We start from the raw sequence: 10,217 nt of genomic DNA on the forward strand, positions 1-10,217 counted from the left end.
ACTTATCTTCAGTGTCGTGAGCTAAGGAGATGGCGTCTTCAAGGGTAGCAGGCTTGAACATGTTCACTTCAGCGTAGTAATGTCCAAGAAGTCCAGACATATACTTCCGCTTATATGTCGTCTCTGGTACGTCTTCAAGCATGCGTAATTGTAGGAGTGCATTCCAAAAACGCTCTGTATACTGTGGAATAGGCTCACGATCCCGTTGTTGAAGTAAATCCCATTGCTTGTAGCCTTCTCATGAAATTGCGGTGGAAGGAAATTTTGCATGAACTTCTTCTTGAAATCTTCCCAAGTAGCAGGACATTCTATGCTCTTGCGGACTAAAGTCCACCATAGTGATGCTCTGTCTATCAGATGATTAGTAACACACTTGATTTTATCTTTTTCGGGATAAGTTTCCTCATGGAAATAGTCATCAAACTGGCTAATGAATGATAAAACAGTCTTTCCTTCTCGTATGCCATTGAAAGTGCAAATTTTGAAACTTCGTTTACTTATCTTGGATTCCTTGTGAATGGTTTGTGCTTCAAGAGTGGCGTCGATGGTACGGCGAATCAAATCTTCAGCTTGAGGTTCTTCTTTGTTGGTAGACGCTCTTTGTAGTTTTGTCAATTGCGCTTGCAATGCTTGCCTAGCCCTTCGTTCTTCTTCCAATTGCAGCATGATTAGATCCAGCTTTTGTTCCATGGTAGGCTCAGGTAGGTCGTCTTCAGTCATAGGATCATCCATATGTGGGATAGTCATCCTGTAAAACTCAATAAACCTTTCTCACTCAAAATCAGGTTAGCGGGATGAGCGTAGCTCAAATTTGGGGTTACAAGGCTATGTATTTTTGGGTATTTCTTTCTCAATTTTCAGAAAATCTGCAATATTTCTGTATCCGTTTGCTGAAAGTACTTCAACGAATTTGTAGGTAGGTAGAACACCTTGCCACGAACAACTTTCTAGTTCAGAGTTTTTGCATAGGAACAAGTCTTCTAGGAGTTTTGAGCACTAGTCAGTTCTGACTTGCAGAGTTGCAGACTTAGCAGACTTACAGAGTTACAGACTTGCTGAACTTAGGCCGACTTGCAGAACTTGCAGAACTTGATTACTGTCGACTTGCATAACTTAACTTCAGAGGTGCAGGACCTGGAGTTTGTCAACTTGTCTGCCCTGCGTGATTTGGTCAAAGCTTAATGACTTAAGCTTAAGTGATTAAGCTTAAGCTTAATAAGCTTAATGGAGGAGAAACAGGGCGGCGTGAATTTTCGTGGGGGGGGTCATTTTTTGGCCGCGCGGAAAATTCGGAAGGTCTTCTGAGACCTCGATGTGAATCGTTGAAGCTTATTAAGCTTCCTAAGCTTTCTCTTAAGCTTTTTCAAAGAAGTAATGATAAAATTAATAAATCTTATCTCTGGTTTTCAACGACTTGATGAAGGAGGTGTATGCGTGGTCCTCCGCCTGCAGAGCCTGGTCCTTCACGATCTGACAGTAGAAACAGGGGTTCTTGATCGCCAGAAGTCTGCCTGTATCGACGGTTCGCGATGAGATTGACTGTAGAGCCCGTTTGTTCCTGGAGCTCCGCCTTCGCCCGAGATTGGTAGCGATTGGAAGCTCTTGATCTCTGCTCCACTCTGATACCACTGGTGCGCAGATCGATCGTAGAATGCTCATGTGATGAATCCCGGAAGGTCCCCAAGAACAATGAACTCTACCTTTTTGCATAAAAAATAATGTAAAAGCATGCACAACAAGAGGCAAGAGACAAATTGGGTTCAATCTCCCCCATGCCTTATGTGAGCGCTTCACAAAGCATGTATTTTATGTATACTTCAATATTCATGCTCAATAATAGCCCAATTTACAAAAATATGACAAGCTTTTAGCTTTTGAGTTTGCTTTCTACAAAAATAGGAAAATAAAGCTAATGGACGGTGCCCATAGAGTCTGGCACGCCCAATCTCAATGTCCAAATAGAAATAACATATCCGTGCCCATAGGCGCATACAAAATAATAATCAATAATCGATGTCTCAATAGACATAACAAAATATAGGCGTGGCGCCTATCAAAATATAGTCTAAAGGTCGAATACTCGCTAGACTCCAATGCTTTCCTCCGCCACTGCTGCTATCTCTACACATCAACTGAAGCATTCACAATCGTTAGTAAAATAATACAATTAAACCGACAAAAGTGAATACCTAGCAGTCTTCAGCTACATAAATAAATCAACTGGTTAGAAATAAATCCTAACCTTAATTTATTACGAGTGCGCACTCTAAACTCATAAACGTTTATTAATTTAATATGCATTTTGTGGAATCACCCACGTACACACTAAATTAATGAAACGCCCGAAAAGGACAGGCGTCCCCATTAACTTCTCGCACAAAGAATCCTCTTTGTGTATGAGCCCCGGTCATCTAAGTTTACGGAATCCACCGTAAAACCTCACGGAATCCACCGTGGCACGGAATCCACCGTGGAATATGCCTCCTGGCATCAGTGCCACGGTGGATTCCGTGAGTTTTTACGGTGGATTCCGTAAACTTTGATTACCGGAGCTCATACACAAAGTGGATTCTTTGTGCGTGAAGTCGATGGGGATGCCTATCCTTTTCGGGCGTTTTGTTAATTGTGTATACATGGGTGATTCCATAGCGGGTGATTCTGCAAAATACATATTTAAATTAATAAACATTTATGAGTTTAGAGTGCGCACTCGTGATAAATTAAGGTTAGGATTGATTTCTAACCAATTGATTTATTTATGTAGCTGAAGACTGCTAGGTATTCACTTTTGTCGGTTTAATTGTATTATTTTACTAACGATTGTGAATGCTTCAGTTGATGTGTAGAGGTAGCAACAGTGGCGGTGGAAAGCATTGGAGGATAGCATGTATTCGAGTTATCATCTATATTTTGATGGGCGCATACCTTAGGCATGGTGCCTATATTTTGTCACGCCTGTTTATCAAGGCGTTTGATATTTATTTATTATTTTTGTATGCGCATGCGCGCATGATTTAGATATTTGTATTTGGACATTGTATTGGGTATGCCTGACTTCTTGGGCGCCCATTAGCTTTATTCTCTATTTGGCACAAAAGTAAACTCAAAAAGCCAAAAGCATGCTATTTTGTAATTTGGGCTATTATTTGAGCTTGAAGATGATTGATACATAAAATACATGCTTTGTGGAGCGCTCACACAAGGCATGGGGGGAGATTGCACCCAACTGGTCTCTTGTTCATGTCGTGCAAGTCTTCTACATTGATTTGTGTGAAAAAAATAGATTTCTTTTGTTCTTGGGGACCTTCTGACACTCACTACGCGCGCTTACAGCATCCGATCTGTGCACCAGTGGTATCAGAGCGAAGTTGAGATCGAGAGCTTCCAATCGCTACCCATCTTGCACAAAGGCGGAGCTCCTGGAACAATCGATCTCTACAGTGATTTTCATCGCGAACAGTCGATACGGGTGAATTCCTGGCGATCAAGAACCTCTGTCTACAACCTCTGAAACGTGAAGGACTGACCTGAGGAGGCGGAGGACCACTCTTACATCTCCCTCTCCAAGTCATTTTTTTTCCACAGACAAATAGATAAGCTTCCATATCTCAAAAAAGTTCAAGCTTAAGTCAAAGCTTAAGTAAGCTTGATAAGCTTATTTAAAAAGCTTAAGGGGCCCAAATTTTTCCGTCTGTATCGTGGCATCTTTTGGACGAAATTGGCGGCGTAAAAAACGGCCCCCCCTAAAATCGAATCAACGACAGTCAGTTTAAGTTTAAGCTTAGTTACATAAGCTTTCAAACTTCCTATTCTATCAAGTTCTGCAAGTCCTCCAAGTTGTTTTACTCTACAAGTCCTATAAGTCAGAGAGGACCAAAACAGACTCATCTCAATTACTCCCATAAAGGCTGTTCCTTCGCAGAAGCACAGAATTACGAAATTGCTCCCTGGAAGACTCTGTTCACATACGCAGACTTGCTGAACCAGTTTCAGCAAACGCAGAAGGTCATATGCAGTTTCTACGAAGACTACGAACACCGCAATCGCAAAAGACAAAGACCGTAAAAGCCAAACAAAAAAATATATAAGCCTTGTATTGCCGACTTTCAGCTACGCTCATCTCGCTAATCAGATTTTGAGAGTGTGAGGTCTTTTGGATTTTTACAGGATGACGGAACAAAATATGGATGATTTAATGGTTGAAGGTGATCTTCCCGAACCTACAATGGAACAAAAATTGGATTTGATTATGATGCAGCTTCATGAAGAACGAAGAGCCCGACAAGCTTTGCAAGTTCAATTGGCCAATTTGCAACGATCTACCACCAATAAAGATGGACCGCAACCCGAAGATCTTATCCGATGTACCATCGATGCGACACTTGAAGCTCAATCCATCCACAAAGAAACAAAGATAAGTAAAAGAAATTTTAAATTTTGTACTTTCAATGGATCTCGAGATGGAAAGATTGTACTTGCATTTATCAGTCAGTTTGATGATTACTTTCATGAAGAAACCTACGCTGAGAAAGACAAAATTAAATGTGTCACTAATCATTTAGTCGATCGAGCATCTCTATGGTGGACTGTGGTTCGTAAGAGCATTGATTGTCCCACTACCTGGGAGAGTTTCCAAAAGAAGTTTTTGTAGAATTTCCTTCCTCCTCAATTCCATGAAAAAGCCATAAAGCAATGGGATCTTCTACAACAAAGAGAACGTGAACCTATTTCCTAATACACTGAACGTTTTTGGAATGCCCTACTGCAACTACGTATGCTCGAAGATGTACCTGAAGCAACTCAAAAACATAAGTTTATGTTTGGCTTACTTGGACATTACTATGTTGAAGTTAATATGTTCAAGCCTACAGCCCTTGAATATGCAATTTCTTTGGCTCATGACACTAAAGACAAGATTCGAGGAAGAGACAAGCGTCCACAACAATTTCAAGTAAATGGTAACTATGGCTCCAAGCAATTCAATTCAAATTTTAGAAGATTCAATCAAAGTCATTTTCTTCCATCATCATTCCGTAAGTCTTGGATACGACCACCTGCTTTTCCATCAAATACCAATCAAAACCCTAAGCCATCCTCACAGCCAAATCCCAATATTCCTAGACTTCCTGCCATTGCAAACAATGTATCTAAAGCCAAACCAATAGTTTGTTACAAATGCCATCAACCTGGACATCTAGCAGCCAATTGCCAATCGAAGAAACCACCTGTCCATATCAATTATCTTGGAGCAATGAAAGATTAAGAACGTGAGGAAATGCCTAACTTTACAGAAGATGATGATAACATTGCTACTACTTCAAATACTTTGCCAGGTATGCCAACTCCACATTCTTTGTTGACAATGAAATGTTTAGTGCATGGTAAAGAAAAGATTATTTTGCATGATGATGGTAGCACACGATTTTATTTATACAAAATTAGTGAAAGAATTGAATTTACAAACTATTTCTACACATTATCGCATTGAAGCAGCATTCCTAGGCACAAGATATAATGGAACACAAGAGGTGCATAAATTAGAAATTAAAATTGGTGAATACACTGAACGAAGGAATTTCCTAGTTGTACCTTTACAGTCTAGTGATATTATCCTAGGTATGCCTTGGCGTCATCAGTACAATCCTGACATAGATTATTCCACACATTCAATTAATATTTATTTTCAAGGATGCACGTTTTTAATAATTTTCCACTGCTTACTCATACTCAAGCTAAACGTGCATTATGTAAAAGTAGCAAATCTTATTTAATTTGGGTGAATGAACTTCAAGCTAAAGAAAAACATATGCATCCTAGGCATAAACAATTTCTTGCTCAATTTAAAGATTGTTTTGCCGATGATTTACCACCTGGACTACCACCTTCACGACCTGAAGATCACAAAATAGATTTAATTCCTGGTACACAACCACCATGTAAAGCACCATATAGACATAACCAAATTGAACAGAAAGAAATTCAAAATCAAGTAGAGGAATTGTTAAACAGAGGATTAATTAGACCTAGCAGTTCTCCATTTGGCGCACCTGTATTATTAGTAAAGAAGAACAATAATACTTATCGCATGTGCATTGATTATCATGCCCTAAATAAAATTATAGTTAAGAATAGATATCCGATTCCTAGGGTAGATGATCTTATGGATAAACTACAAGGTTGTGCCATATTCAGTAAGATAGATCTTAAATCTGGTTATCATTAAGTGAGATTGGATAAATCTGATATATTCAAAACTGCATTTAGAACACAATTTGGAAATTATGAATTTTTAGTGATGCCTTTTGGTCTAACTAATGCACTTGCTACATTAAGTCGAATGATGAATCACATATTTCTGAAATATCAGCATTGTGTTATAGTATTCTTTGATGATATATTGGTATTTAGTAAAAATGAGAATGAGCATTATGAACATCTGTCTTTAGTTTTCAAGTTGTTGAAAGATAATCAATTGTATGCTAATCCAGAAAAGAGTGAATTCTTTCAAACAGAAATTGAATATCTAGGTCATATTGTTTTATTAGAAGGTATTAAGGTTGACCCTAAAAAGATAGAAGCAATTTAAAATTGGCCCATACCCAAAAATGTGCATGAGTTACGTTCTTTTCTAGATCTTGCTAGTTTTTACAGCAATAAAAATCTTTTGATTTATTGAAACATGCATTAACCCATGCTCCTGTATTACAACTACCTGATTTCAATAGACCATTCTTTTTAGTAGTTACTGATGCTAGCGGATTTGGAATAGGAGCTATACTTATGCAAGATAATAATCCTATAGCATACTCTAGCTAAACTCAAACCATCCGAACTTAAATATTCTACATATTATAAAGAATTGCTAGTTGTAGTACAAGCTTTACGTCAATGGAGACATTACTTAATGGGTACTGAATTTATGATTAAAACTGACCAACAAAGTATTAGACATTTCCTTAGTCAATCCCAAATATCTGACCGACATATTAAATGGGCAGCTTTCATTCAGAGTTTTCATCCCCTTATACAATATCAACCAGGAAAAGAGAATGTTGTAGCCGACGCTTTAAGTAGAAGACCTACAATTCATAATATTTCTGTGGTATCATTTGATTCCCTTATCTCTATGAAAGATACTTATCATCAGGATATTACTTTTCAATCTGATTGGAATAAATTAGTTGTAAATAATTGGATTCCTATTGATTCACTGTCTTACAATAATGGATTCATATTTTATGAAAAGAGATTATGTGTTACAGTTCCATTTAGATCTTTTGTTTTGAATGAGATTCATTGTCCTCCATATCAAGGTCATAGAGGTATTATATCTACTTTGAGTACATTGACTGAAGATTTTTGTTAGCCACATATGGACACTGATGTATCTAACTTTGTTTCTGAATGTTTAGTTTGTCAAAGAGTTAAAAGACATAATGGTAAACAGTATGGTTTACTGATGCCCTTATCTATTCCATCACGACCATGGGAACAGATTTCTATGGATTTTATTATTGATTTACCTAACACTAAAGCTAATCATGATATGATTTGGATTGTTGTAGATAGGTTTAGCAAACAAGCATATTTCATTCCATGTAAGAAAACTTTAACTGCATCTCAAGCAGCTCAATTGCTTTTTAAAACTGCTTTCACTAATCATGGATTACCAAAAGTTATTATTTCTGATCGTGATTCTAGATTTTGTAATAATTTTTTGATTACTTTGTTTGCTAACTTAGGAATAAAGATTGATTTTTCATCTGCATTTCATCCTGAAACAAATGGACAAACAGAAGCTACTAACAGTACTATTTTAGATCTTTTACGTGCTTACACTATTTCTAAACCACACACATGGGATACACATCTACACTTACTTCAGTTTGCATATAGCAATACACCACATACAGCTACAAAGAAAGCACCATTTGAAGTTATTTATGGTTATAGATTGTCTACACCTGTTGCATCATTATCAAATAGAATTCAGACTGCTGATGATATTGCTAACATGCACGCTACTATTTTTTATGAAGTTAAAGATATGATTGCCAAAGCCCAGTAATCATATACAAAGCAAGCAAATAAGAAAACACATGCCATGAATTTTAAAGTTGATGATTATATCTTTAAACTAGAATACATTTAAACTAGAATTACCACCACATTGAAAAATTCACAACTACCACCACATTCAAGATCATACAAAAAATCAATGACAATACATTTAAACTAGAACTACCACCACATTGGAAAATTCACAACACCTTTCATATTAGTTTATTATGACCCTTTAGAGGCCAATTACTTGTACACCCTGTCTATGAAAACCCACCTTTTCTAGATGAAGAGACTGAACTCCTTGAGCCTGAACCTATTATAGATACTGACTTTATGACCACTAGGACTGGCCGTAGATATTCTAGATATTTGGTCAAGTTTACAAAACCATCTTGTTGAAGAGGCCCAATGGATGCACGCTAGAGACTTAAATGCTTTCCCCACTCTGTTAACTCCACATTGAGCTAATAGCAATTGAGGACAATTGCTATCCCACCCCGGTGGTATGATGCCAGGAGGCATATTTCACGGTGGATTCCGTGCCACAGTGGATTCCGTGAGGTTTTACGGTGGATTCCGTAAACTTTGATTACCGGGGCTCATACACAAAGTGGATTCTTTGTGCGAGAAGTCGATGGGGACACCTATCCTTTTCGGGCGTTTTGTTAATTTAGTGTGTACATGGGTGATTCCATAGCGGGTGATTCCGCAAAATACATATTTAAATTAATAAATGTTTATGAGTTTAGAGTGCGTGCTCGTGATAAATTAAGGTTAGGATTGATTTTTAACCTGATTTCTAACCAATTTATTTATTTATGTAGCTGAAGACTGCTAGGTATTCACTTTTGTCGGTTTAATTGTATTATTTTACTAAGGATTGTGAATGCTTCAGTTTATGTGTGGAGATAGCAGCAGTGGTGGTGGAAAGCATTGGAGGATACCGTGTATTGAAGTTATCATCTATATTTTGATGGGCGCATACCTTAGGCATGGTGCCTATATTTTGTCGCGCCTATTTATCAAGGCGTTTGATATTTATTTATTATTTTTGTATGCGCATGGACGCACGATTTAGATATTTGTATTTAGACATTGTATTGGGTATGCCTGACTTCTTGGGCGCCCATTAGCTTTATTCTCTATTTGGCACAAAAACAAACTCAAAAAGCCAAAAGCGTGCTATTTTGTAATTTGGGCTATTATTTGAGCTTGAAGATGATTAATACATAAAATACATGCTTTGTGGAGCGCTCACACAAGGCATGGGGGGAGATTGCACCCAATTGGTCTCTTATTCATGTCGTGCAAGTCTTCTACATTGATTTGTGTACAAAAAGTAGTGTTCTTTTGTTCTTGGGGACCTTCTGACGCTCACTATGTGCGCTTACGGCATCCGATCTGTGCATCACATAGTTTTCTCAGTAGGAGCAGGGCCAACATCTAAAGCAATGCCCCATGGCACCATGTTGAATGCTATCATGAATTGTAGTCTCATTGTAGCCCTGTGGCAAAACCCTAAAATTTTGATGCATACAATATGAAGGTGAAACGAGTAGGAGATAGTGTGCATGATGCAACCTCAAGGAAGTTAGTATATGTATATCCTCTACATCACGTGCGTTCAAGGCCTATTTTAATATCCTTATCTATGAATTTTTTCTTAATAAAACATAACCCTTTTCTATTCAATATATAAATAGTCCCTTTATACTATACCCTTATGTATGTAAAAAATGTATAAAAATGGTATTTTAAAAACCCATTATTTTGAACCCACGTGATGCACACATATATTCATGAGTAACTTACCCAAGGTTGCAACACAACTATGGAAAAACCTTCCAGGAGTAGATTGTGAATCTCCTTTATCACCAAAGTAAGCTAGTATTATGATTTGAAATATATCAAGCTGTCTAGTTATGCTTAGTGATTTTTTGATATCCATGACAGAATGTCCAATAAAATGTTTTGTTTTCAAAAGCATTCAAATATGAGGATTACTTTTATTATGTAGAATTTGGGCATATGATTTTAGAGGATTTAATGTGCTTTGGATGAGTGGTAGTTTTCAAGGTTTTCTTTGATTTGTAAGGGAGAATGCACATAAGAAGTGGCTAAATGGTACTAAATCTGCTCTAACTAAGTCTCTG

This window comes from Lygodium microphyllum, chromosome 17 (assembly GCF_053477565.2).
Source record: "Lygodium microphyllum isolate KBCC chromosome 17, Lygodium_microphyllum_v1.1.10, whole genome shotgun sequence".
Classification (NCBI taxonomy): Eukaryota; Viridiplantae; Streptophyta; class Polypodiopsida; order Schizaeales; family Lygodiaceae; genus Lygodium; species Lygodium microphyllum.